Source organism: Anser cygnoides, chromosome W (genome assembly GCF_040182565.1).
Source record: "Anser cygnoides isolate HZ-2024a breed goose chromosome W, Taihu_goose_T2T_genome, whole genome shotgun sequence".
In the NCBI taxonomy this organism is placed as follows: domain Eukaryota; kingdom Metazoa; phylum Chordata; class Aves; order Anseriformes; family Anatidae; genus Anser; species Anser cygnoides.
Genome location: NC_089911.1, coordinates 13,199,197 through 13,226,653, shown reverse-complemented (window position 1 = coordinate 13,226,653; position 27,457 = coordinate 13,199,197).

Genomic DNA, 27,457 nt, shown 5'->3' with positions numbered 1-27,457 from the left:
GCCCAGTGAGCTATAAATAATTCACCCTTATGTTGCCAGTCCAGGTCCACCTGAGCCACTTCAATCTTAGCAGCCTGATCCACCTGCTGGTTGTTTTGATGTTCTTCAGTGGCCTGATTCTTGGGCACATGAGCATCTACATGGCGTACCTTTACAACCAGGTTCTCTACCCGGGCAGCAATATCTTGCCACAATGCAGCAGCACAGATGGGTTTGCCCCTGCACTCCCAGTTGTTCTGCTTCCACTGCTGTAACCTCCCCCACAGGGCATTTGCTACCATCCATGAATCAGTATAGAGATAGAGAACTGGCCACTTTTATCGTTCAGCAATATCTAAAGCCAGCTGGATGGCCTTCACTTCTGCAAACTGACTCGATTCACCTTCTCCCTCAGCAGCTTCTGCAACTTGTTGTGTAGGACTCCATACAGCAGCCTTCCATATCCAATGCTTTCCCACAGAACCCATCAGTGAACAGGGCATATTGCTCTCATTTTCTGGTAACTTATACAGTGGAGCCTCTTCAGCACGTCACCTCCCCTGGTGATATTCAGAAATCTTTGCCTTCTGGCCAGTCCATGATCGCTTCCAAGATTCCTGAGCAAGTGGGGTTTCCTATTCGAGCCCGCTGTAACCCACTTACTCCATGTAGCATCAGTTGCATGATGTGCACAGGGGATCCTCCCTTTGAACATCCAGCCTAGTACCGGCAGTCAGGGTGCCAGGAGGAGCTGCGCTTCAGTACCGACCACTTCCGAAGCACATCGAACTCCTTCATATGCTGCCAATATCTCCTTTTTGGTTGGAGTGTAGCAGGCCTTGGATCCTCTGTATCCCTGACACCAAAACCCAAGGGGTCGACCTCGAGTCTCCCCAGGCTCTTTCTGCCAGAGGCTCCAGGTAGAGCCATTCTCCCCAGCTGAAGTGTAGAGCACATTCTTTATATCTTGTCCTGTTTGGACTGGCCCAAGGGCAACTGCATGAACTATCTCCCATTTAATTTGTTCAAAGGCTTATTGTTGCTCAGGGCCCCACGAAACTCTTCTTCTTATGAGTGACTTGTTAGAGAGGGCTTACAATCAAACTGCAGTTTGGAATGTGCATTCTCCAAAAACCCACGATGTGTAAGAAAGTTCGTGTTTCTTTTTTGCTGGCTGGTGGTTTTGCATGTCTGGCATGGCAGCACTCAACGGTGGTGTGACTTCATTCAGGCCATGATAGTCCCCTGTTAGTCTCCATTCACCATTAGACTTTCACACTGGCCATATGGGACAATTAAAGGGTGAGCAAGTCTTGCTGATCACTCCTTGGCTCTCCAGTTGACAAATTAGCTTATGGACGGGAATCTGGGAGCCTCGGTCTGTGTGATATTGCTGCCGGTGCACTCTTGTGGTAGTGCTGTTCTTCAGCCCTCAACAACCCCACAACAGAAGGATCATGTGAGAGACCAAGCAAGGTAGACAACTGTTTCATGTCCTCTGTCTCCAAGGTAGTGATGCCAAAAGCCCTCCAGTACCCTTTTGGTTCCTTGAAGTGCTTTCTCCTGTGAGGTAGTCTATGCCAAAGATGCATGGAGCCTCTAGGCCAGTCAACAATACGGTCCTTTTGCCACTCCTTCCCAGTTAGTTAGGCTTAGTTCAGCCTCCAATGCAGTCAGCAGAAGTGTCCACTGCAGTGCCGGACATGCTAGAACTCCAGTATGAACTGGAATCAAAGGCAGCCAAGTGGTATGCCACAATTGATATCGCTAATGCATTTTTCTCCATCCCTCTAGCAACACAGTGCAGGCCACAGTTTGCTTTCACTTGGAGGGGAGTCCAATATACTTGGAATCGGCTGCCCCAGGGGTGGAAACACAGCCCTACCATTTGCCATGGACTGATCCAGTCTGCGCTGGAGCAGGGGGAAGCTCCTGAACACCTGCAGTACATCGATGACATCATTGTGTGGGGTGACACTGCAGAAGAAGTTTTCGAGAAAGGGAAGAAAATAGTCCAAATCCTTCTGAAGGCCGGTTTTGCCATAAAACAGAATAAAGTTAAAGGACCTGCACGAGAGATCCAGTTTTTAGGAATTAAATGGCAAGATGGACGTCGTCAAATCCCAATGGATGTGATCAACAAAATAACAGCTATGTCTCCACCAACTAGCAAAAAAGAAACACAAACTTTCCTAGGTGTCGTGGGGTTTTGGAGAATGCATATTCCAAATTACAGTCTGATTGTAAACCCGCTCTACCAAGTAACCCGTAAGAAGAATGCTTTTGAATGGGGCCCTGAGCAACGACAAGCCTTTGAACAAATTAAGCAGGAAATAGTTCATGCAGTAGCCCTCGGGCCAGTCCGAAAAGGACCAGATGTAAAGAATGTGCTCTACACCGCAGCCGGAGAGAATGGTCCCACCTGGAGCCTCTGGCAGAAAGAACCTGGGGAAACTCGAGGTCGACCCCTGGGGTTCTGGAGTCGGGGATACAGAGGATCTGAGGCCCGCTATACTCCAACTGAAAAGGAGATATTGGCAGCATATGAAGGAGTTCGATCTGCTTCGGAAGTGGTCGGTACTGAAGCGCAGCTCCTCCTGGCACCCCGACTGCCGGTACTAGGCTGGATGTTCAAAGGAAGGGTCCCCTCTACACATCATGCAACTGATGCTACATGGAGCAAGTGGGTTGCACTGATTACTCAGCGGGCTCGAATAGGAAACCCCAGTCGCCCAGGAATCTTGGAGGTGATTATGGACTGGCCAGAAGGCAAATACTTTGGGATATCATCAGAGGAGGAGGTGGTTCGTGCTGAAGAAGCCCCACTGTACAACAAGCTACCGGAAAATGAGAAGAAATATGCCTTGTTCACTGACGGGTCCTGTTGTATTGTGGGAAAGCATCGGAGATGGAAAGCTGCTGTATGGAGTCCTACACGACGAGTTGCAGAAGCTGCTGAGGGAGAAGGTGAATCGAGTCAGTTTGCAGAAGTGAAAGCCATTCAGCTGGCTTTAGATATTACTGAACGAGAAAAGTGGCCAGTTCTCTATCTCTATACTGATTCATGGATGGTAGCAAATGCCCTGTGGGGGTGGTTACAGCAATGGCAGCAGAACAACTGGCAGCGCAGGGGCAAGCCCATCTGGGCTGCGGCATTGTGGCAAGATATTGCTGCCCGGGTAGAGAACCTGGTTGTAAAGGTACGCCATGTAGATGCTCATGTGCCCAAGAATCGGGCTACTGAAGAACATCAAAACAACCAGCAGGTGGATCAGGCTGCTAAGATTGAAGTGGCTCAGGTGGACCTGGACTGGCAACATAAAGGTGAATTATTTATAGCCCGATGGGCCCATGACACCTCAGGCCATCAAGGTAGAGATGCAACCTACAGATGGGCTCGTGATCGAGGGGTGGACCTGACCATGGACACTATAGCACAGGTTATTCATGACTGTGAAACATGTGCTGCAATCAAGCAAGCCAAACGGTCAAAACCTCTTTGGTATGGAGGACGATGGTTGAAATATAAATATGGAGAGGCCTGGCAGATTGATTACATCACACTCCCTCAAACCCGCAACGGCAAGCGCCACATACTTACAATGGTGGAAGCAACCACCGGATGGCTGGAAACATATCCTGTGCCCCATGCCACCGCCCGGAACACTATCCTGGGCCTTGAAAAGCAAGTCCTATGGCGACATGGCACCCCAGAGAGAATTGAGTCAGACAACGGGACTCATTTCCGAAACAACCTTATAGACACTTGGGCCAAAGAACATGGTATTGAGTGGGTGTATCACATCCCCTATCATGCACCAGCCTCTGGAAAAGTTGAACGATACAATGGACTGTTGAAGACTACACTGAAAGCAATGGGTGCTGGGACATTCAAAAATTGGGATACACATTTGGCAAAGGCCACCTGGTTAGTCAATACCAAGGGATCTGCCAACCGAGCTGGACCTGCCCAATCAAACCTGTTACGCACTGTAGAAGGGGATAAAGTTCCTGTAGTGCACGTAAGAAACATGCTGGGTAAAACAGTCTGGGCTACTCCTGCCTCAGGAAAAGGCAAACCCATTCGTGGAATTGCTTTTGCTCAGGGACCTGCATGCACTTGGTGGGTAATGCAAAAGAATGGGGAAGTCCGGTGTGTACCTCAAGGGGATTTGATACTGGGTGAGAATAGCCCATGAGTTGAATTGTAGTATGTTAATTATTATATAATACTGTATGTCATCACTACCATAATTGCTATATATCATAGATGAAAATGGTGATTAATTAGAATGTATTGGAAAGAGTGTAACCTGAGCATGACATAAATGGTATGGAATAAGGGGTGGATATCTGTCCTGGTTCCAGTTAGGACAGAGTTAATTTTCCCTCATAGTAGCTGGTAGGGTGCTATGTTTTGGATTAGGATGAGAAGAGCGCTGATAACATGCTGATGTTTTAATTGTTGCAGAGCAGTGTTTACACCAGGCCAGGGACTTTTCGGCTTCTCGCTCTGTCCTGCCAGCGAGCAGGCTGGGGGTGCAGCAGGAGCTGGGAGGGGACAGACCCAGGACAGCTGACCCAAACTGGCCAAAGGGGTATTCCATACCATCTGACGTCATGCTAAACAATATATAGGGGTGGCTGTCCGGGGTGGGGGGCCGGCTGCTCGGGGATAGGCTGGGCATCGGTCAGCGGGTGGTGAGCAATTCCATTGTGCATCACTTGTTTTCTTACACATTATTATTATTAATACTATTATCATTATCACTATTATTATTATTATTGTTATTATTATATTCCTGTCTTAATAAACTGTCTTTATCTCAACTCACCGGCTTCACTTTCCCGTTTCTCTCCCCCATCCCAGAGAGGGAGGGGGGAGGGTGAGCGAACGGCTGTGTGGTGTTTAGCTGCCAGCTGGGTTAAACCACAACACATAGGTAAAACCACAGAGTGGCACGGGGTGTGTACCCACTATATCGCCTTCCTTGAACAGAGGGACGCTTACTCCTGATAGCTGAGACACTGGTTTGTACAGGTGGGGAGGAAGATAAATTCTCTTTAAGTTGGTGGAACTCTTCAGAAAGTTTCTCCACAGCTGAGACGCAGGCCTGTAGAGAAGAGGAGAGACTTTCTTCATACTGCCAGAGTTGTTTAGCCAGTTCATCCACTGTGGGTTCCTCATGGTCTTTTCAGGTCATTTCTGCCAATGAGCATATGATGATGGTGCACTCCATATAAACTTCCGCCACATGGGTCGTGTACACTGGACTTCATCTGGATCTGTGGATATTTGTCCGTTGTCTAGGTCTTCATAAATCACCTCCCGCACGGCCAATTCCCTCAGGTACTGGATTCCCTTCTCCATAGTTGCCCACTTGCCTGGTAGACATACAAGTTCTTCCTTGAAGGGATACCTTTCCTTCACAGCTGACAGGAGATGCCTCCAGAGGGTGAAGATTTGTGCTCCTTTTCCAATTGCTTTGTCAATGCCCGCTTCCTGAGCAAGGGATCCCAGCCGCCTGGCTTCCCTTCCCTTTAATTCCACACTATTGGCCCTGTTTTCACAGCAGCAGAGCAGCCAGGTGACAATGTGCTCACCTGGACAACAGCTGAAATCTTTTTGCATAACTCATAGCTCATCCTGGAATGGGGATCGGGTGGTTACTGCTCCTTTTGTGATATCTTCCTCTTTGTCTTCCTGTTCCTCTAATGACTCAGCCACTTTGGAGTAGCCTGCCTCATCTTCTTCTTCCTCCCGAGTAGGCGTTCCTTTCCTTTCTAAACAACCTCAACTTCTCATCCATTGTTTCCTCTTGCATATAGGGGAAACTAATACTTCGTCAGGTTGGTTCTCTGGCCCAGCCTTGGGGCCTGTCACAGTGGTTGGAGTGGCTGCTGGGTCTGTCACAGGGGATGGAGTGGCATTGATTATGGCTCGGTAAGCATAGGCCAAGTCCCTGCATGTTGCATTTATTTGTGTCTCTCTGGGATTGTCAGAGTGATGACACACCTTGTTCAAGCATTCTGACAGTGTTTTAGGATTCTATACTTTTTCAGGGGTGAAGTTCCAAAGCACTGGAGGTGCCCGGTGTTCTAGGTGTCAGCCCATATCCTCCCACATTTCCTGCCACTCATAACTATTCTGCCTCAGGACAGATCTCTGGATGGCATTCTTAAGTAGTTGTTTTGCCATAAACAAAGCCCAAAATACATTCAAGAGACATAACAATTGGAGCATGCTGGTTTGAATATTCCAAGGATATTCTCAAGGGTTATTGTAACTAGCCTGGAGGAGAATGGGAAGGTGAAGGAGAAAGGCAAAGTGAAGAAGCACAGGAAAGTATCCCCCCTTGTATCCCCCATAGATCCACTCCCTAAGAAGAAAAGGAAAAGACTGTAATTATTAATAGTCTCCAAAAGATGATTCCTGAAGTACGAAGATGACAGCAATGCTGAGTGCAAATATGAGATTAGTCTCACAACCAGTAATTTTATCATATCTTTATGCTGTACAGTTATATGGGGTGGCTGGTCAGGGTGTGGGGCAGACAACTTCTCAGGTATGAGCTGGGCATTGGTCAGTGGGTGGTGAGCAATTGCATTTTACATTTATCTTGAAATATTTGGTTCTTTGCCACCTTTATTCATCTTAGAAGGTTTTCTAACCACCTCGCTTTCCTGGTAAAGGCTTCTTCTTATTTCCATCTTACACTTATTCATGTTGATCTCACAAATTAGTTCTTGGCCCAGCATTGTCCTTTTGCCTGCAAAAGGTATGCCCAGATGGAGGACCTCCTGCAGCAGGTGGCCGAGCTGCAGAAGGCAGTGAGAAGGCTGCATAGCATCAGAGAGGCTGAGACAGTTGGATTCTAGGACAGTCTGCAGGGGACACACAGCCCACAGCCAAACAGCCCAAAACTCCCTCACTGACACTCACAGAAGGGAGGGGGGGCAATAACACTGGAGGATGGAAGCTGGCAACAACAAGGACCAGCAGGCAGAAGAGTCTCCCCCCAAAGCTTGAGGTGCCCTTACAGAACCACTTCACCCCTCCGCTGGCTGAAAAGGAAAGACCTGTTGCAGGGTGGAGCTGAGTAAGACAGCCTGGTCTGCTCCCCATGTAACAACTAGTCCAACTAAGAAAAGGCAACAGGTGATAGTAGTAGGAGACTCTCTTCTGAGAGGTACAGAGGCACCCACCTGCTGACTCGATCCGCTCTTGAGGGAAGTCTGCTGCTTACCAGGGGCTCACAGGACTGGTGCCACAGACAGGGGATCAGCTACTTAGACCATGGGACTCACTTTTGAGAAACCTGGTCTGCTGGGGGCTGATGGGGTCCATCTGTCAGAGAAGGGGAAAAGCATCTTCAGTCACAGGCTTGCCAAGCTGGTGGAGAAGGCTTTAAACTAGAGTTTCCAGGGGAGGGGAACGTCAGTCCATCCCGTGCCTCCCAGTTTGATGCCAGTGTCAGAGATAGCTGTCCAGAACCTGGAGAATGGGCATGGGTCAGCAGGAGAGCACCTGAAGAGCAGCACAAAGGAATTCCAGCCATTCCAGACAGTGTCAGCTTCATCAGGGGCCCAACTTAAATGTCTCTAGGCTAACACAGGTAGTATGGGGAATAAACAAGAGGAGTTAGAGATGTACACATGCCTGCAGGGCTATGACCTCATTGGTATTATGGAGACTTGGTGGGATGGCTCCCATGACTGAAGTATTAGGATGGAAGGATACAGGCTCTTTAAGGACAGGCAGGGGACACAAGGAGGGGGGCATCATCCTCTATGTCAGTGAGCAGCTGCAATTCATGGAGCTCTGCCTGGGGATGGATGTGGAGCTGACAGAGACCTTATGGGTCAGGAGGGCAGGGACAGGGGACGTTATAGAGGGAGTATGCTACAGGCCGTCTAATCAGGAAGACCAAGCAGATGAGGCCCTCTATAGACAGATAGAAGCAGCGTCACATTCACAAGCCCTGGTCCTCATGGGGGACTTCAACCACCCCAATATCTGTTGGAGGGACAGCGCAGCAGGGCATAGGCAATCCAGGAGGTTCCTGGAATGCATTGATGACAACTTCCTTCTCCAAGTGATAGAGCAGCCAAGGAGGAGAGGTGCTATGCTGGACCTCATTCTCACTAACAAGGAGGGGCTGGTGAAGAATGTGAAACTCAAGGGCAGCCTTGGTTGCAGTAACCATGAAATGGTGCGGTTTTGCATTCAGAGGGCAGTGAGGAGGGAGCACAGCAAGCTCACTATCCTGGACTTTGGGATAGCAGACTTTGGCCTCTTCAGGGATTGGCTTGATAGAGTATCATGGGACAAAGCCCTGGAGGGAAGAGGGGACAAAGAAAGCTGGTTAATATTCAAGGATCTCCTCCTCCAAACTCAGGAGTGATGCATCCCAACAAAGAGGAAGTCAGGCAAAAACACCAGGAGGCCTTCATGGATGAACAAAGAGCTCCTGACCAAGCTTAAAAAGAAAAAGGAGGCCTACAGAGAGTGGATGCAAGGACAGACAGCCTGGGAGGGATATAGAGACACTGAGAAACCAGGCACTGGGTTAGAAAAGCCAAAGCCCATTTAGAATTAAATTTGGCCAGGGACATCCAGGGCAATAAGAAAGGGTTCTATAGGCACATCGGTGATAAAAGGAAAACTAGGGAGATTGTGGGCCCTCTCTGTAAGGAAAAGGAAGACCTGGTCACCTGGAATATGGAGAAGGCTGAGGCACTTAATGACTATTTTGCCTCATTCTTCACCTGCAAGAGCTGCAGCCACATATATTGGTCTAGGACAAGTTTCAGATTTAATACTTTGATATAAGTTAAAGTTACTTTGATATAAAACAGTTTTATTACACAAGCTGCTCAGTTGTTTCTCAATGACCCCATCCAACAGTTCAGACAAAGTCAGTCCTTTCACAGGTGATAATGCCTCTCACCAATGTTCACACCCTTATTTGTGTATTTCCATATCACAGAATCACAGAATCACAGAATTGTAGGGGTTGGAAGAGACCTCGAAAGATCATCGGGTCCAACCCCCCTGCCAAAGCAGGTTCCTTAGAGCAGGATGCCCAGGTAGGCGTCCAGACGGGCCTTGAATATCTCCAGAGAAGGAGACTCCACAACCTCCCTGGGCAGCCTATTCCAGTGCTCCATCACCCTCACGGTGAAGAAGTTCTTTCGCATATTGGTGCAGAACTTCCTGTGCTCCATCTTGTGGCCATTGCCCCTTGTCCTGTCCCCACAAACCACTGAAAACAGGTTGGCCAAATCCCTCTGTATCCCACACCTCAGGTATTTATACACATTGATGAGATCCCCCCCCAGTCTTCTTTTCTCCAGGCTGAACAGACCCAGGTCTCTCAGCCTTTCCTCATAGGGAAGATGCTCCAGGCCCCGTATCATCTTTGTGGTCCACCGCTGGACTCTTTCCAGGAGATCCCTGACTTTTTTGTAGCGGGGAGCCCAGAACCGGACACAGTACTCCAGGTGAGGCCTGACCAGGGCAGAGTACAGGGAGAGGATCACCTCCCTTGACCTGCTGGCCACGCTCCTTTCAATGCACGCCAGGATCCCATTGGCCCTCTTGGCCACCAGGGCACACTGATGGCTCATGGTCAACCTGTTGTCCACCAGGACCCCCAGGTCCTTCGCCTCAGAGCTCCTCTCCAGCAGGTCGTCCCCCAGCCTGTACTGATACATGCGGTTGTTCCTTCCCAGGTGCAGGACTCTACACTTGCTCTTGTTAAACCTCATTTGGTTTCTTCCTGCCCATCTCTCCAGCCTGTCCAGGTCTCGCTGAATGGCAGCACAGCCTTCTGGCATGTCGGCCACTCCTCCCAGCTTTGTGTCATCGGCGTACTTGCTGAGGGTGGACACTATTCCCTCATCAAGGTCGTCGATGAAGATGTTGAACAAGACCGGACCCAGCACCGACCCCTGGGGAACACCGCTAGTCATAGGTCTCCAGCCGGACTCTGCATCGCCAATCGCCACCCTCTGAGCTCGGCCAGTCAGCCAGTTCTCAACCCACCTAACTGTCCACTCCTCTATCCCACACTTTCTCAGCTTTGCTATCAGGATGTCATGGGAGACAGTATCAAAAGCCTTGCTAAAGTCAAGGTAGATGACATCCACTGCTCTCCACCCATCTACCCAGCTGGTGATGTCATCATAGAAGGCAACGAGGTTGGTCGAGCACGACCCTTTGTGAATCCATGCTGACTACTCCTCATAACTTTCTTCTCTTCCAATTGCTTGGAGATGGCATCCAGAATAAGCTGTTCCAACACATTTCCAGGGCCAACTCTCTTAGCACACGTGGATGCATCCCATCGGGGCCCATGGATTTGTGTGCATTGAGCCCACTCAGACGCTCCCAAACCACTTTCTCGTCAACCAGGAGGGAGCCTACCATTTCCCAGACCCTTTCTTCTCCCTCCAGGGTCGAGGAGTCCCGGGGGGGGGAGTCCTTGAAGCAAAGACTAAAGCAAAGAAAGCATTCAGTATCTCCGCCTTCTCGGCAGACTAGACCAAGTTGCTCAAAGCCCCTTCCAACCTGGCCTTGAACACTTCCAGAGATGGAGTATCAATAACCTCTCTCGGCAGCCTGTTCCAGTGCCTCACCACCCTCATAGTAACGATTTTCCTCCTTATATCTAATCTGAATATACCCTCTTTTACTTTAAAGCCATTACTCCTTGTCCTATCACTACAGTTCCTGACAGGGTCCCTCCCCAGCTTTCATATAGGCTCCCCTTAGGTCCTGGAAGGCTGCTATAAGGTCTCCCTGGAGCCTTCTCTTCTCCAGGTTGAACAACCCCAACTCTCTCAGCCTGTCTTCATAGGAGAGATGCTTCAGCCCTCTGATCATTCTGCCTTAAAATACTTGGAATGGACTAAACCAAATATTTCAAGACGGAGCTATTATACATAAAGATCAACCACGCTACAATTTAGAAAAATTGCACAACATTGCCAACTACTATTCAAGGAAGATCTGACAGTGGTATAATCAAAGTATTGTACATCAGGAAAGAAAACAAAGATTGGAGAGTAAAAAAATAATGCTGTTTATTGTTCTAACCTGAGGAAGGTTATTGTCCTGGTTTTGGCTACGACAGAGTTATTTTTCTCCTAGTAGCTGGTATGGTGCTGTGTTTTGAATTTAGGATGAGAATAATGCTGATAACATGCTGTTTTTTTAATTGTTGCAGAACAGTGTTTACACTAAGCCAAGAACTTGGTGTAAGCAAGCTTCTCAGACTGTCCTGCCAGCAGGCAGGCTGGGGGTGCAGCAGGAGCTGGGAGGAGACAGACCGAGGACAGCTGAACCAAACTGTCCAAAGGGGTATTCCATACCATATGATGTCATTCTGAATAATTAATATGGGGTGGCTGGCCTGACTTGGGGGGGGGGACACTGCTTCTCAGGGCGGGGCATCGGTCAGCGGGTGGTGAGCAATTGCTTTGTGCATCACTTGTTTTGTACACATTATTATTATTACTATCGAAAGCTCTTTCTAGAAAGTCTGTGGCCACCCAGACTGACTGCCTGCTCAAAAATGCGACAGTTCAGGTCTCTGGATGCACGGAGTGCCTGAGCCTGTTGCTGCCATCTGAGGGCAGCAGAGACATCATGTGTGTGAGGTGCAAACAGGTGGATGACCTGGTCAGCCTGGTGGCAGAGCTCAAGGAGGAGGTAGAGAGGTTGAGGCCCATCAGGGAGTGTGAGCAGCAGTTAGTCTGGTGGAGCAACTCCATGCCAGGCCTGAAAGAAAGGAACTAGGGTGAGACACCCCAAACAGCGGTGGACCCCCTGCCCTGTCGCTGTCGGGCAGAGGGAGGGGACCTAGGAGATAAGGAGGAATGGAAGCAGGTCCCTGCTTGGCATCACAGGCAACCCCCCTCCCTACCGGCCCCGCCTTCCCAGGTGCCCTTACACAACAAGTTTAAGGCCTTGGAGCTTGAGAGACTGGTGGGCGAGGATACGGTCGAAACTCCACCCAGGAGGTTGCCTAGGGCGAGGAAGTCGACTCCGCGCCTCAAGACTGCCTCCACTAAGAAAGAAAGAAGGGTGATCGTTGTAGGCGACTCCCTTCTCAGGGGAACAGAAGGCCCTATATGTCGGCCTGACCCCACCTGTAGGGAAGTCTGCTGCCTCCCTGGGGCCAGGGTCAGGGACATTGCCAGAAAGCTTCCTACCCTGGTTCACCCATCTGATTACTATCCTCTTTTGATAGTCCAGGCTGGCAGTGATGATACTGAAGAGAGAAGCTATCAAACGGGACTTTAGGGGACTGGGACGATTAGTAGATGGAGCGGGAGTACAGGTCGTGTTTTCCTCCATCCCTATAGTGGCAGGGAGGGGTACAGAGAGGACCCGGAAAGCCCACCTGATAAACACATGGCTCAGAGGCTGGTGCCAACACAGAAATTTTGGGTTCTTTGACCAAGGGGCGCTTTACTCGGCACCCGGCCTGATAACTGCAGATGGGTTCCACCTGTCTCTAAGGGGAAAACGGATCCTAGCCCAGGAGCTGGCTGGACTCATTGAGATGGCTTTAAACTAGTGTTGTGGTTTAACCCGGCTGGCAGCTAAACACCACACAGCCGTTCGCTCACCCTCCCCCCTCCCTCTCTGGGATGGGGGAGAGAAACGGGAAAGTGAAGCCTGTGAGTTGAGATAAAGACAGTTTATTAAGACAGGAAAATAATAATAACAATAATAATAATAATAGTGATAATGGTAATAGTATTAACAATAATAATGTGTAAGAAAACAAGTGATGCACAATGCAATTGCTCACCACCCGCTGACCGATGCCCAGCCTATTCCCGAGCAGCCGGCCCCCCACCCCGGCCAGCCACCCCTATATATTGTTTAGCATGACGTCAGATGGTATGGAATACCCCTTTGGCCAGTTTGGGTCAGCTGTCCTGGGTCTGTCCCCTCCCAGCTCCTGCTGCACCCCCAGCCTGCTCGCTGGCAGGACAGAGCAAGAAGCCGAAAAGTCCTTGGCCTGGTGTAAACACTGCTCTGCAACAATTAAAACATCAGCATGTTATCAGCGCTCTTCTCATCCTAATCCAAAACATAGCACCCTACCAGCTACTATGAGCTACTTAACTCTGTCCTAACTGGAACCAGGACAGATATCCACCCCTTATTCCATACCATTTATGTCATGCTCAGGTTACACTCTGTCCAATACATTCTAATTAATCACCATTTTCATCTATGATATATAGCAATCATGGTAGTGATGACATACAGTATTATATAATAATTAACATACTACAATTCAACTCATGGGCTATTCTCACCCAGTATCAAATCCCCTTGAGGTACACACCGGACCTCCCCATTCTTTTGCATTACCCACCAAGTGCATCCAGGTCCCTGAGCAAAAGCAATTCCACGAATGGGTTTGCCTTTTCCTGAGGCAGGAGTAGCCCAGACTGTTTTACCCAGCATGTTTCTTACGTGCACTACAGGAACTTTATCCCCTTCTACAGTGCGTAACAGGTTTGATTGGGCAGGTCCAGCTCGGTTGGCAGATCCCCTGGTATTGACTAACCAGGTGGCCTTTGCCAAGTGTGTATCCCAATTTTTGAATGTCCCAGCACCCATTGCTTTCAGTGTAGTCTTCAACAGTCCATTGTATCGTTCAACTTTTCCAGAGGCTGGTGCATGATAGGGGATGTGATACACCCACTCAATACCATGTTCTTTGGCCCAAGTGTCTATAAGGTTGTTTCGGAAATGAGTCCCGTTGTCTGACTCAATTCTCTCTGGGGTGCCATGTCGCCATAAGACTTGCTTTTCAAGGCCCAGGATAGTGTTCCGGGCGGTGGCATGGGGCACAGGATATGTTTCCAGCCATCCGGTGGTTGCTTCCACCATTGTAAGTACGTGGCGCTTGCCGTTGCGGGTTTGAGGGAGTGTGATGTAATCAATCTGCCAGGCCTCTCCATATTTATATTTCAGCCATCGTCCTCCATACCAAAGAGGTTTTGACCGTTTGGCTTGCTTGATTGCAGCACATGTTTCACAGTCATGAATAACCTGTGCTATAGTGTCCATGGTCAGGTCCACCCCTCGATCACGAGCCCATCTGTAGGTTGCATCTCTACCTTGATGGCCTGAGGTGTCATGGGCCCATCGGGCTATAAATAATTCACCTTTATGTTGCCAGTCCAGGTCCACCTGAGCCACTTCAATCTTAGCAGCCTGATCCACCTGCTGGTTGTTTTGGTGTTCTTCAGTAGCCCGATTCTTGGGCACATGAGCATCTACATGGCGTACCTTTACAACCAGGTTCTCTACCCGGGCAGCAATATCTTGCCACAATGCCGCAGCCCAGATGGGCTTGCCCCTGCGCTGCCAGTTGTTCTGCTTCCATTGCTGTAACCACCCCCACAGGGCATTTGCTACCATCCATGAATCAGTATAGAGATAGAGAACTGGCCACTTTTCTCGTTCAGCAATATCTAAAGCCAGCTGAATGGCTTTTACTTCTGCAAACTGACTCGATTCACCTTCTCCCTCAGCAGCTTCTGCAACTCGTCGTGTAGGACTCCATACAGCAGCTTTCCATCTCCGATGCTTTCCCACAATACGACAGGACCCATCAGTGAACAAGGCATATTTCTTCTCATTTTCTGGTAGCTTGTTGTACAGGGGGGCTTCTTCAGCACGAACCACCTCCTCCTCTGGTGATATCCCAAAGTATTTGCCTTCTGGCCAGTCCATAATCACCTCCAAGATTCCTGGGCGACTGGGGTTTCCTATTCGAGCCCGCTGAGTAATCAGTGCAACCCACTTGCTCCATGTAGCATCAGTTGCATGATGCGTAGAGGGGACCCTTCCTTTGAACATCCAGCCTAGTACCGGCAGTCGGGGTGCCAGGAGGAGCTGCGCTTCAGTACCGACCACTTCCGAAGCAGATCGAACTCCTTCATATGCTGCCAATATCTCCTTTTCAGTTGGAGTATAGCGGGCTTCAGATCCTCTGTATCCCCGACTCCAAAACCCCAGGGGTCGACCTCGAGTTTCCCCAGGTTCTTTCTGCCAGAGGCTCCAGGTGGGACCATTCTCTCCGGCTGCAGTGTAGAGCACATTCTTTACATCTGGTCCTGTTCGGACTGGCCCGAGGGCTACTGCATGAACTATTTCCTGCTTAATTTGTTCAAAGGCTTGTCGTTGCTCAGGGCCCCATTCAAAAGCATTCTTCTTACGGGTTACTTGGTAGAGCGGGTTTACAATCAGACTGTAATTTGGAATATGCATTCTCCAAAACCCCACGACACCTAGGAAAGTTTGTGTTTCTTTTTTGCTAGTTGGTGGAGACATAGCTGTTATTTTGTTGATCACATCCATTGGGATTTGACGGCGTCCATCTTGCCATTTTATTCCTAAAAACTGGATCTCTCGTGCAGGTCCTTTAACTTTATTCTGTTTTATGGCAAAACCAGCCTTCAGAAGGATTTGGACTATTTTCTTCCCTTTCTCGAAAACTTCTTCTGCAGTGTCACCCCACACAATGATGTCATCGATGTACTGCAGGTGTTCAGGAGCTTCCCCCTGCTCCAGCGCAGACTGGATCAGTCCATGGCAAATGGTAGGGCTGTGTTTCCACCCCTGGGGCAGCCGATTCCAAGTATATTGGACTCCCCTCCAAGTGAAAGCAAACTGTGGCCTGCACTCTGCTGCTAGAGGGATGGAGAAAAATGCATTAGCGATATCAATTGTGGCATACCACTTGGCTGCCTTTGATTCCAGTTCATACTGGAGTTCTAGCATGTCCGGCACTGCAGCACTCAGTGGTGGCGTGACTTCGTTCAGGCCACGATAGTCCACTGTTAGTCTCCACTCACCATTAGACTTTCGCACTGGCCATATGGGACTATTAAAAGGTGAATGAGTCTTGCTGATCACTCCTTGGCTCTCCAGTTGACGAATTAGCTTATGGATGGGACTCAGGGAGTCTCGGTTGGTGCGATATTGCCGCCGGTGCACAGTTGTGGTAGCGATCGGCACTTGCTGTTCTTCAACCCTCAGCAACCCCACAACAGAAGGGTCCTCTGAGAGACCAGGCAAGGTAGACAACTGTTTAATGTCCTCTGTCTCCAAAGCAGCTATGCCAAAAGCCCAGCGGAACCCTTTTGGGTCCTTGAAATATCCTCTTCTAAGATAGTCTATGCCAAGGATGCACGGAGCATCTGGGCCAGTCACAATACGGTGCTTTTGCCACTCATTACCGGTTAGACTCACTTCAGCCTCCAATACAGTTAACTGCTGGGATCCCCCCGTCACACCATAAATACAGATGGGCTCTGGCCCTTTATAGCTTGATGGCATTAGAGTACATTGTGCACCGGTGTCTACCAAAGCCTTATACTTCTGTGCGTCTGACGTGCCAGGCCATCGAATCCACACAGTCCAATAAACTCGATTGTCCCTTTCCTCCCCCTGGCTGGAGGCAGGGCCCCTCTAGTCCTGGTCAGAATCTTCATTTCTGTGTTTAAAGGACTGCCTGCTGGAAGTTGGAGCAGCAAACCTTTCAGAGAACTCCTTTTTCCCAATTGTTTTCCTTTGCAATTCACGTACCCGTGCCTCTAGGGTCGCAGTAGATTTTCCATCCCATTTTCTCATGTCCTCTCCATGGTCACGTAGGTAAAACCACAAGGTGGCGCGGTGTGTGTGCCCACCATATTGTCTTCCTTGCATAGATGAACGTTTACCCCTAATAGCTGAGACACTGGTTTGTACAGGTGGGGAGGAAAATAAACTCTCTTTAAGTTGGTGGATCTCTTCAGAAAGTTTCTCCAAGGTATTCTCTTTTAGCTGGTGGACACTGGTTCGTTCAGGTGAAGGGGAAGATAATCTTTCTTCAAGTTGGTGGATCTTTTCAGAAAGTTTCTCCAAAGCATTCTCTTTTAGCTGGTGGACACTGGTTCGTTCAGGTGAAGGGGAAGATAATCTTTCTTCAAGTTGGTGGATCTTTTCAGAAAGTTTCTCTAAAGCATTCTCTTTTAGCTGGTGGACACTGGTTCGTTCAGGTGGAGGGGAAGATAAATTCTCTTTAAGTTGGTGGACCTCTTCAGAGAGTTTCTCCACAGCTGAGACACAGGCCTTTAGGGAAGAGGAGAGATTTCCTTCGTACTGCCGGAGTATTTTAGTCACTTCATTCACTGGGGGATTCTCCTCCGTTTTCCAGGCTAGCATTGCCAATGAGCTGGCATATGATGATGGGGCACTCTGTACAAACTTCCGCCACATGGGTAGTGTACACCGGACTGCATCTGGATCTGCGGATGTTTGTGCGTCGTCTAGGTCCTTATAAATTACTTCCCGTACGGCCAATTCCCTCAGGTACTGAATTCCCTTCTCCATGGTGGTCCATTTGCTTGGTAAACATACAAGTTCTTCCTTGAAGAGATACCTTTCCTTCACAGCTGACAGGAGACGCCTCCAGAGGCTGCGAGATCGTGCTCCATCTCCAATTGCTTTGTCAATGCATGCGTCCCTAGCAAGGGATCCCAGCCGCCTGGCTTCCTTGCCCTCCAATTCCACATAATTGGCTCCCGTGTCCCAGCACCGGAGCAGCCAGGTGACAAGCTGCTCGCCTATACAGCGACCAAAATCTTTTCGCACATCTCGTAGCTCACGCTGGTATAGAGTCCGGGTAATTACTGTTGATTTTTCGACATCCTCATCCTCATCTTCAGTCTTCTGCACCTTTGATGGCCGGTGTAGAGTCCGGGTAGTTACTGTTGATTTTCCGACATCCTCATCCTCATCTTCAGTCTCCTGCACCTTTGATGGCTGGTATGGAGTCCGGGTAGTTACTGTTGATTTTTCGCCATCCTCATCCTCATCTTCAGTCTCCTGCACCTTTGATGGCCCAGCCTCGTCTTCACTACGCCCAGACTTAGCAGAAGACTGTCTGCGTTTTAAACGACCTGAGCCTCTATACCATTTTTTCACCTTGTCTACAGGGGCAACTTGCACTGCTACAGCTCGTTTCTCTGACCCAGCCACAGGGTCTGCCACAGGGGTTGGAATACCCTCTGCGGGGTCAACTTGCACTGCTACAGCTCGTTTCTCTGACCCAGGCACAGGCCCTGCCACAGGGGTTGGAATACCCTCTGCGGGGTCAACTTGCACTGCTACAGCTCGTTTCTCTGACCCAGCCACAGGAGTGGGAGCAGCTGCACGAGCTGGGGCAGCTGCAGGAGCTGGAGTGGCTGCAGGGGCTGGAGCTGGAGCGGCTGCGGGAGCTGGAGCGGCTGCAGGAGCTGGAGCTGGAGCGGCTGCAGGAGCTGGAACTGGAACGGCTGCAGGAGCTGGAGCGGCTGCAGGAGCTGGAGCTGGAGTAGCTGCAGGAGCTGGAACTGGAGCGGCTGTAGGAGCTGGAGCGGCTGCAGGAGCTGGAGCTGGAGCGGCTGCAGGAGCTGGAGCGGCTGCAGGAGCTGGAGCTGGAGTAGCTGCAGGAGCTGGAACTGGAGCGGCTGTAGGAGCTGGAGCGGCTGCAGGAGCTGGAACTGGAGCGGCTGCAGGAGCTGGAGCGGCTGCAGGAGCTGGAGCTGGAGTAGCTGCAGGAGCTGGAACTGGAGCGGCTGTAGGAGCTGGAGCGGCTGCAGGAGCTGGAGCTGGAGCGGCTGCAGGAGCTGGAGTAGCTGCAGGAGCTGGAACTGGAACGGCTGCAGGAGCTGGAGCTGGAGTAGCTGCAGGAGCTGGAACTGGAGCGGCTGTAGGAGCTGGAGCGGCTGCAGGAGCTGGAGCTGGAACGGCTACAGGAGCTGGAGCTAGGTTGCTAGTAGCATCAATTGCAGCTCGATAGGCACAAGCCAGACCCCAGCACGCTACAGTGATTTGTGTCACTTTGGAACTGCCAGAGTCATGACACCTTTTTTTCAAGCATTCTGCCAGCTTTTTAGGATTTTGCAGTTGTTCAGGGGTGAATGTCCAAAACACTGGAGGTGACCACTGCTCTAGAAACCTGCCCATATCCTCCCACACTCCCTGCCACTCGCAACTATCCCGCCTCAAGACAGATCTCCGGATGAGATTCCTAAGTAGTTGTTTAACCCTCCACAAAATCTGAAGCGCATTCAGGAGACATAACAACAAGAGCAGGCTGGTCTGAGTATCTGAACGATATTCAACATCTCGGAGAACCACCGTAACTAGCTCGGGGGATAAGAGGGTGGTGGTGAAGGAGACAGGGAGAGTGAACAGGTAGGGAAACATGTCTTCCCCTGTCCCCTTCACAGATTGGCTCCCTAACGAAAACAGGCAATAGGTGTAATTGCTAATAGTTTCCGAGATTTGGGTTCCAAAGTATAGAGTCGATGTCAGTGCTGAGTACAAATACCAGGTTAAAGTCATGACCAGATATCTCATCATTTCATAAGCCATTGCTACACCGCACAGTACCATAACAATCTTAAACCAGGGCCCGGAAAGGATAAACAGTGCAACAGGGAGCACATACAGAAAGTAACGCACCATAAAACTCAATTTGGAATACAGGTACAGCAGACTGGAGATTAAGGCAATCAACATCGTGACTAGCAACTATTAAGCAGGTCCAATACTTATACCAATTTTAGTTTAACACACTCTGGTCAGATTTGTCGATATCTCAACCCTTCGTGCCCCACGTTGGGCGCCAAAAAGACTGTTGTGGTTTAACCCGGCTGGCAGCTAAACACCACACAGCCGTTCGCTCACCCTCCCCCCTCCCTCTCTGGGATGGGGGAGAGAAACGGGAAAGTGAAGCCTGTGAGTTGAGATAAAGACAGTTTATTAAGACAGGAAAATAATAATAACAATAATAATAATAATAGTGATAATGGTAATAGTATTAACAATAATAATGTGTAAGAAAACAAGTGATGCACAATGCAATTGCTCACCACCCGCTGACCGATGCCCAGCCTATTCCCGAGCAGCCGGCCCCCCACCCCGGCCAGCCACCCCTATATATTGTTTAGCATGACGTCAGATGGTATGGAATACCCCTTTGGCCAGTTTGGGTCAGCTGTCCTGGGTCTGTCCCCTCCCAGCTCCTGCTGCACCCCCAGCCTGCTCGCTGGCAGGACAGAGCAAGAAGCCGAAAAGTCCTTGGCCTGGTGTAAACACTGCTCTGCAACAATTAAAACATCAGCATGTTATCAGCGCTCTTCTCATCCTAATCCAAAACATAGCACCCTACCAGCTACTATGAGCTACTTAACTCTGTCCTAACTGGAACCAGGACAACTAGGTAAGAAGGGGGACGGGGCTGAAATAAGGCTCGTTAGAGGTGTGCCAGGGGGAACAATGTCAGGGCTGGGGGAGAAGGCAATGGCCCAACTGAAGTGCATCTACACTAATGCACGCAGCATGGGCAACAAACAGGAGGAGCAGGAAGCCATCATGCAGCAGACTAGCTATGACTTGGTTGCCATCACTGAAACACGGTGGGACCACTCCCGTGACTGGAGTGCTGCAATGACTGGCTCTAGGCTCTTCAGAAGGGACAGGCAACAAAGGAAGGGTGGTGGTGTAGCTCTCTATATTAGAGAGTGTTTTGATGTTGTGGAACTCAAGGCTGGGAATGATAAGGTTGAGTGCCTATGGGTTAGGATCGGCGGGAAGGCCAACAAGGCAAGCATCCTGGTGGGGGTCTGTTATGGACCGCCAAACCAGGACGAGGAGACGGATGAGGAGTTCTACAGGCAGCTGGCAAAAGCCGCGCAATCGCCAGCACTTGTTCTCGTGGGCACATCAGCTTCCCAGACATATCCTGGAAATGCAATTCAGTTCAGAGGAAGCAGTCTAGGAGGTTTCTGGAGAGCGTGGAAGAGAGTTTCCTGACGCAGGTGGTTAGTGAGCCTACCAGGGGAGGTGCCCCGCTTGACCTTCTGTTCACAAACGGAGAAGGACTGGTGGGAGATGTGGTGGTCAGGAGCTGTCTTGGGCAGAGTGACCATGAAATGGTAGAGTTCTCGAGTTCTCTATTCTTGGCGAAGTCAGGAGGGGGACCAGTAAAACCGCTGTCTTGGACTTCCAGAGGGCAGACTTTCAGCCGTTCAGGACACTGGTTGGCAGAGTCCCTTGGGAGGCAGTTCTGAAGGGCAGAGGGGTCCAGGAAGGCTGGGCACTCTTCAAGAAGGAAATCTTAAAGGCTCAGGAGCAGACCGTCCGCCACGTGCCCAAAGACGAGCCGGCGTGGAAGAAGACCGGCCTGGCTGAACAGAGAGCTGTGGCTAGAGCTCACGAAGAAAAAGAGGGTTTATGACCTTTGGAAAAGCGGGCAGGCCATTCAGGAGGACTATAAGGATGTTGCGAGGCTGTGCAGGGACAAAATTAGAAAGGCCAAAGCTCATCTGGAGCTCAATCTGGCTACTGCTGTTAAAGATAACAAAAAAATGTTTTTATACATACATAAACACAAAAAAGGAGGACTAAGGAGAATCTCCATCCTTTACTGGATGCGGGGGGAAACAGTGACGAGAGATGAGGAAAAGGCTGAGGTGCTTAATGCCTTCTTTGCCTCAGTCTTTAGCGGCAAGACCAGTTGTTCTCTGGATACTCAGTCCCCTGAGCTGGTGGAAGGGGAAGGGGAGCAGCATGTGGCCCTCATAATCCACGAGGAAATGGTTGGCGACCTGCTACAGCACTTGGATGTATGCAAGTCGATGGGGCCGGATGGGATCCACCCGAGGGTACTGAGAGAACTGGCAGAGGAGCTGTCCAAGCCGCTTTCCATCATTTATCAGCAGTCCTGGCTACCAGGGGAGGTCCCAGTCGACTGGCGGCTAGCGAACGTGACGCCCACCTACAAGGAGGGCCAGAGGGTGGACCTGGGAAACAATAGGCCAGTCAGTCTGACTTCAGTGCCAGGGAAGCTCATGGAGCAGATTATCTTGAGTGTCATCACGCGGCACTTACAGGGCAACCAGGCGATCAGGCCCAGTCAGCATGGCTTTATGAAAGGCAGGTCCTGCTTGACGAACCCGATCTCCTTCTATGACAAAGTGACACGCTTGGTGGATGAGGGAAAGGCTGTGGATGTGGTTTACCATGATTTCAGTAAGGCTTTTGACACCGTTCCCCACAGCATTCTCCTCAAGAAACTGGCTGCTCGTGGCTTGGACTGGCGTACGCTTCGTTGGGTTAAAAACTGGCTGGGTGGCCGGGCCCAAAGAGTCGTGGTGAATGGAGTCAAATCCAGTTGGAGGCCGGTCACTAGTGGAGTCCCCCAGGGCTCAGTACTGGGGCCAGTTCTCTTTAATATCTTTATCAATGATCTGGATGAGGGGATCCAGTGCACCCTCAGTAAGTTTGCAGATGACACCAAGTTAGGTGCGTGTGTCGATCTGCTCGAGGGTAGGAAGGCTCTGCAGGAGGATCTGGATAGGCTGGACCGATGGGCTGAGGCCAACTGTATGAAGTTCAACAAGGCCAAGTGCCGGGTCCTGCACTTGGGGCGTAACAACCCCAAGCAGAGCTACAGGCTGGGAGATGAGTGGTTAGAAAGCTGCCTGGCAGAGAAGGACCTGGGAGTATTGGTTGATAGTCAGCTGAATATGAGCCAGCAGTGTGCTTAGGTGGCCAAGAAGGCCAACAGCATCCTGGCTTGTATCAGAAACAGTGTGTCCAGCAGGACTAGGGAAGTGATTGTCTCCCTGTACTCGGCTCTGGTGAGGCCGCACCTCGAGTACTGTGTTCAGTTTTGGACCCCTTGCTACAAGAAGGACATCGAGGTGCTCGAGAGAGTCCAGAGAAGGGCAACGAAACTGGTGAGGGGTCTGGAGAACAAGTCTTACGAGGAGCGGCTGAGGGAGCTGGGGTTGTTCAGCCTGGAGAAGAGGAGGCTCAGGGGCGACCTTATCGCTCTCTAGAGGTACCTTAAAGGAGGCTGTAGCGAGGTGGGGATTGGTCTATTCTCCCACGTGCCTGTTGATAGGACGAGGGGCTAAAGTTGTGCCAGGGGAGGTTTAGGTTGAATATTAGGAAGAACTTCTTTACCGAAAGGGTTGTTAGGCATTGGAATGGGCTGCCCAGGGAAGTGGTTGAGTCACCGTCCCCGGAGGTCTTTAAAAATGTTTAGATGTAGAGCTTAGTGATATGGTTTAGTGGAGGACTTGTTAGTGTTAGGTCAGAGGTTGGACTGGGTGATCTTGGAGGTATCTTCCAACCTAAATGATTCTGTGATTATTATTTTTCTTTCTTTTCTGTCCTATTAAACTGTCATGGTCTCAACCCACAGGCTTTTACTTTTTTTCCGATTCTCTCCCCTGAAGGGATGCAAGACAGGGACTCCTGATGGCTCTTGAACAGGAGACGTTTATTGCCCTTTTTCACTACTACATATACTTTCCCTGTAGCTCCACGAGCTGTCCACGCGCCCGAATCTGTCATACAACTGGTTAGAGACCCTCAGACGCGCCTTGAGCCAGCCAGCAACTGGCCACTGCCCAAAGCTCATCTTTAACACTGTTGCCAATTTACTTTATCTTGACCTTGCTCAAGTTCTTGGTTCTACCGCTCTTTTCCTCATTATCTCTAACTCAGGGACGTGTGAAACAGCGCAAAGCTCCCTGCGAATTCCTTTCCCACACTCCTCCATCCCACTGTGGGGGAAGGGTGAGCAAATGGCTGTGTAGTGCTTAGCTGCTGGCAAAGTTAAACCACAACACTCACTTAAAGGTTTAGCATGGAGTTTTAATTTGAAAAAGGTCTTGGGACTTTTTCGTTATTAGATTGTCTTGTACTGAGAATCCTCTGTAATGTCTACTAGTGTATTTAAGGAGAAACCTATTATAATAATAACAATGTTTTACCTTTCTAGCTTCCAGACAGTCTTCTGTCTAGACAGATTAGGAGAGCTAGGAACTGAAAATAACTATCTAGGTTGCATTCTCTTTAATTATTAAGAACAACCTGTAAGTACCTTTTCATATTGTATGTGTCAGATATTAAAGAACAGATCCTGTAAATGTTACTCCTCCATTTTTCCAAGTTGTGTATCTAATGCTGTAATGCTAACGTATATTTAACATTTCCACTGTTAGGGAATGATTCTACGTCTTTATATGTCCTAACTTGCTCACACCATTTTTGTCATTTCTCTCTTCTCTTTTTTTCTGGATCGAGCGCAAATTCCTGTGGTAGTTTTACCCAGCTGGGCAGCTGAACTCTACGACAACTGCTGTCTCATTCCCCCTCCTCAGACGAAAAGGGGGAGAAATTATGATGGAAAGGGCTCAAGGGTTGAGATAAGGACAGAGAGATCCCTCAACATTTATTGTCATGGGCAAAAGAGACGCAGCATAGTGAAATTAATATAATTTATTGCCTGTAACTAGCAGGCTAGAACAGTGAGAAACTAAAAGCAAGCTAAAAACACCTTTCAGCCTCATCCACCCTCTTCTACATCCTCCCCCCGAGAGGCACAGGGGAACACGGAATAGGGGTTGTGCTCAGTCCATGATGCTTTGTCTCAGCTGCTCTTCACAGTCACTGTCTTCCCCTGCTCCAACGTGGGGTCCTTCCCTCAGGATACAGTCCTTCCCAAACTGATCTAACGTGGGCTTCCCACAGGCAGCAGCTCTTCAAGAAAGGCTCCAATATGGGTCCATACCACAGGGTCCATCCGTCAGGAGGCAACTGCTCCAACATGGGTCCCACACGGGTGGCAGGTCCCACCAGATCCCCTGCTCCTGAGGGAGCTCCTCTCCATGGGCTACAGGTCCAGCTCAGAATCTGTTCTTGCAAGGGCTCTCTATGGGCTGCAGCCTTCTTCAGCTCAGATCCAACTGCTCCACCGTGGGCTCCTCCATGGGCTGCAGCATGGAAATCAGCTCCACCGTGGTGCACCATGGCCTCTTATCTAACATGGGGCAGCTTCTGGATTCTTCTCACAGAGGCCACCCCTGCAGCCCCCCACTACCAAAACCTTGCCATGTAAACCCAATACATTTTATGTAAAACACTTACTAACATCCATTGCAGGAGTGTACTAGCAGTTTCAAGACCACCTGATGAAACTAAACAAGTACAAGTCTATGAAGCCCGATGACATACATACCCAGGGTCCTGAAGCAATTGGCTGATGCCAAGCACCTCTATCATATTTGAAAAATCCTGGCAGTCAGGTGAAGTCCCTGGTGACAGGAAAAAGGGAAACATCATGCCCATTTTTAAAAAGGGTAGAAAAAACAACCTGGGGAACTACAGACTGGTGAGCCTCACTTCTGTGCCTGGCAAGATCATGGAAAAGATCCTCCTGGAAGCAGTGTCGAGGTACATGCAAGACAAAGAGGTCTATCCGAGATAGCCAGCATGGTTTCAGCAAGGGTAAATCGTGCCTGACCAATCTGGTGGCCTTCTACAGTGGAGTGACTGCAGCAGTTGACAAGGGAAGACTGACCAATGTCATCTACCTGGACTTCTGTAAGGCCTTTGACACACTCCCACATGACATCCTGAACTCCAAAATGGAGAGAGATGGACTTGATGGGTGGACCATTCAGTGGATAAGGAGTTGGCTTGAAGGCCGCACCCTTCAAGAGTTGTAGTCAATGGCTCTATGTCCAGGTGGAGGCCGGTGACGAGTGCTGTCCCTCAGGGGTCTGTCCTGGGATCAGTACTGTTTAATATCTTTATCGACATCATAGACAATGGGATTGAGTGCACCCTCAGCAAGTTTTCAGATGAGTGGTGTAGTTGATACAACGGAAGGAAGGGATGCCATCCAAAGGGACCTGGACAGGCTGGAGAAGTGGGCTCATGTGAACCTAATGAGGTTCAACAAGTCCAAGTGTAAGGTGCTGCACCTGGGCCGGAGCAATCCTGGACATGAGTGCAGACTGGGAGAAGAACTCCTTGAGAGCAGCCCTACAGAGAAGGACTTGGGGGTTCTAGTGAACGAAAAGCTGGACATAAGCCAGCAGTGCAAGCTTGCTGCCCAGAAGGCCAACTGCATCCTGGGCTGCATCAACAAAGGAGTGGCCAGCAGGTCGAGGGAGGTGATTGTTCCCCTCTACTCTGCCCTTGTGAGGCCCCACTTGGAGTACTGCGTCCAGGTCTGGAGCCCCCAGCACAAAAAGGTTGTTGATCTGTTAGAAGGGGTCCAGAGGAGGGCCACAAAGATGATCAAGGGGCTGGATCACCTTTCCTATGAAGAAAGGCTGAGAGAGCTGGGCATGCTCAGCCTAAAGAAGAGAAGGCTCCGGGGTGACCTTATTGCAGCTTTTCAATACTTAAAGGGGGCTTATAAAAAAGATGGAGAGCAACTTTTTCTTAGTCAGATAATGACAGGACAATGAGGAACTATTAGATTAGAGGTTAGAAGGAAATTCTTCACTCAGAGCGTGGTGAGGCACTGGAACGGGTTGCCCAGAGAAGTAGTGGTTGCCCGATCCCTGGAGGTGTTGAAGACCAGGTTGGAAGGGGCCTTAGGCAACCTGATCTAGTGGGTGGCATCCCTGCCCATGGCAGGGGGGTTGGAATTAGATGATCTTTAAGGTCCCTTCCAACCCAAGCAGTTCTATGATTCTATGATACTAGGAAGTTAAAATAATTACAGAGGGAAAAACAAGTTTCTGTCATGGTTTAGAAACTGGCAGATTAGAGATAGAGGTGAATGGAGATCAAGTAATTTCCCAACATGAAAGGAGTAAAATATATACTATATATATAATATATAATAATAATAATATATAATATATACTATTACTGGTATCATGACATGAATCATCTGGTTTTCTTCCATGTACTGTAGGGATCATTTTGAGCCCTGCTTTGGTAGAGAAAACCTGTTCTTCAAAAAGCGTTAAGATATTTTTATAGAAAATTGCTGTGTTCATTTCCATTTTGCAAATTTGGACGAGTTTCTTTTAAAAAAAAAAATGATGCAGGTCTATCAAAAATCTTTAGAAGAGCCCAGGCTGTTTTAGAGATGGAAGGAGGAACTTGAATGCCACATTTTGTCTCTTCCAGTATCTCTCTTCCTTCTGCTCTGCTCTTCTCTCTTTTTTTTTTTTTCATTTTGCCACTGGAATAAAAAAGAAAATGAAAGAAAAAAAGTTTATTTCCAACCAAAGGCTGAAGAAAAAATCCAGCAAGCTATGTGGGTAGTAATCATGGACGTTAACCCAGTGGGAGAAGGAGTGGACCCCTTCATGGCCTCGCTGATTCAGTTACTGCCCTCCGAAGCCAGAACCAGGGCTGGGGCCATTCCGGTTCCTCCTGTAGCACCATCAGTTGAATGCTGGCTTGCAAGGGAGCTTGACCTGGAAACACCCCAAAAACACTGAGTTGCTCTTTTAACCTCACCCCTGTCCAGCTGATCTGCAAGGAGCTATTTTCTAACTAAACGGGGAGAAACACCATTGCTTTGGTGCAGAGAGAAGACTGAGGAGACCTTATTGCAGCCTTCTGGTATATAAAGGGAGCTTATAA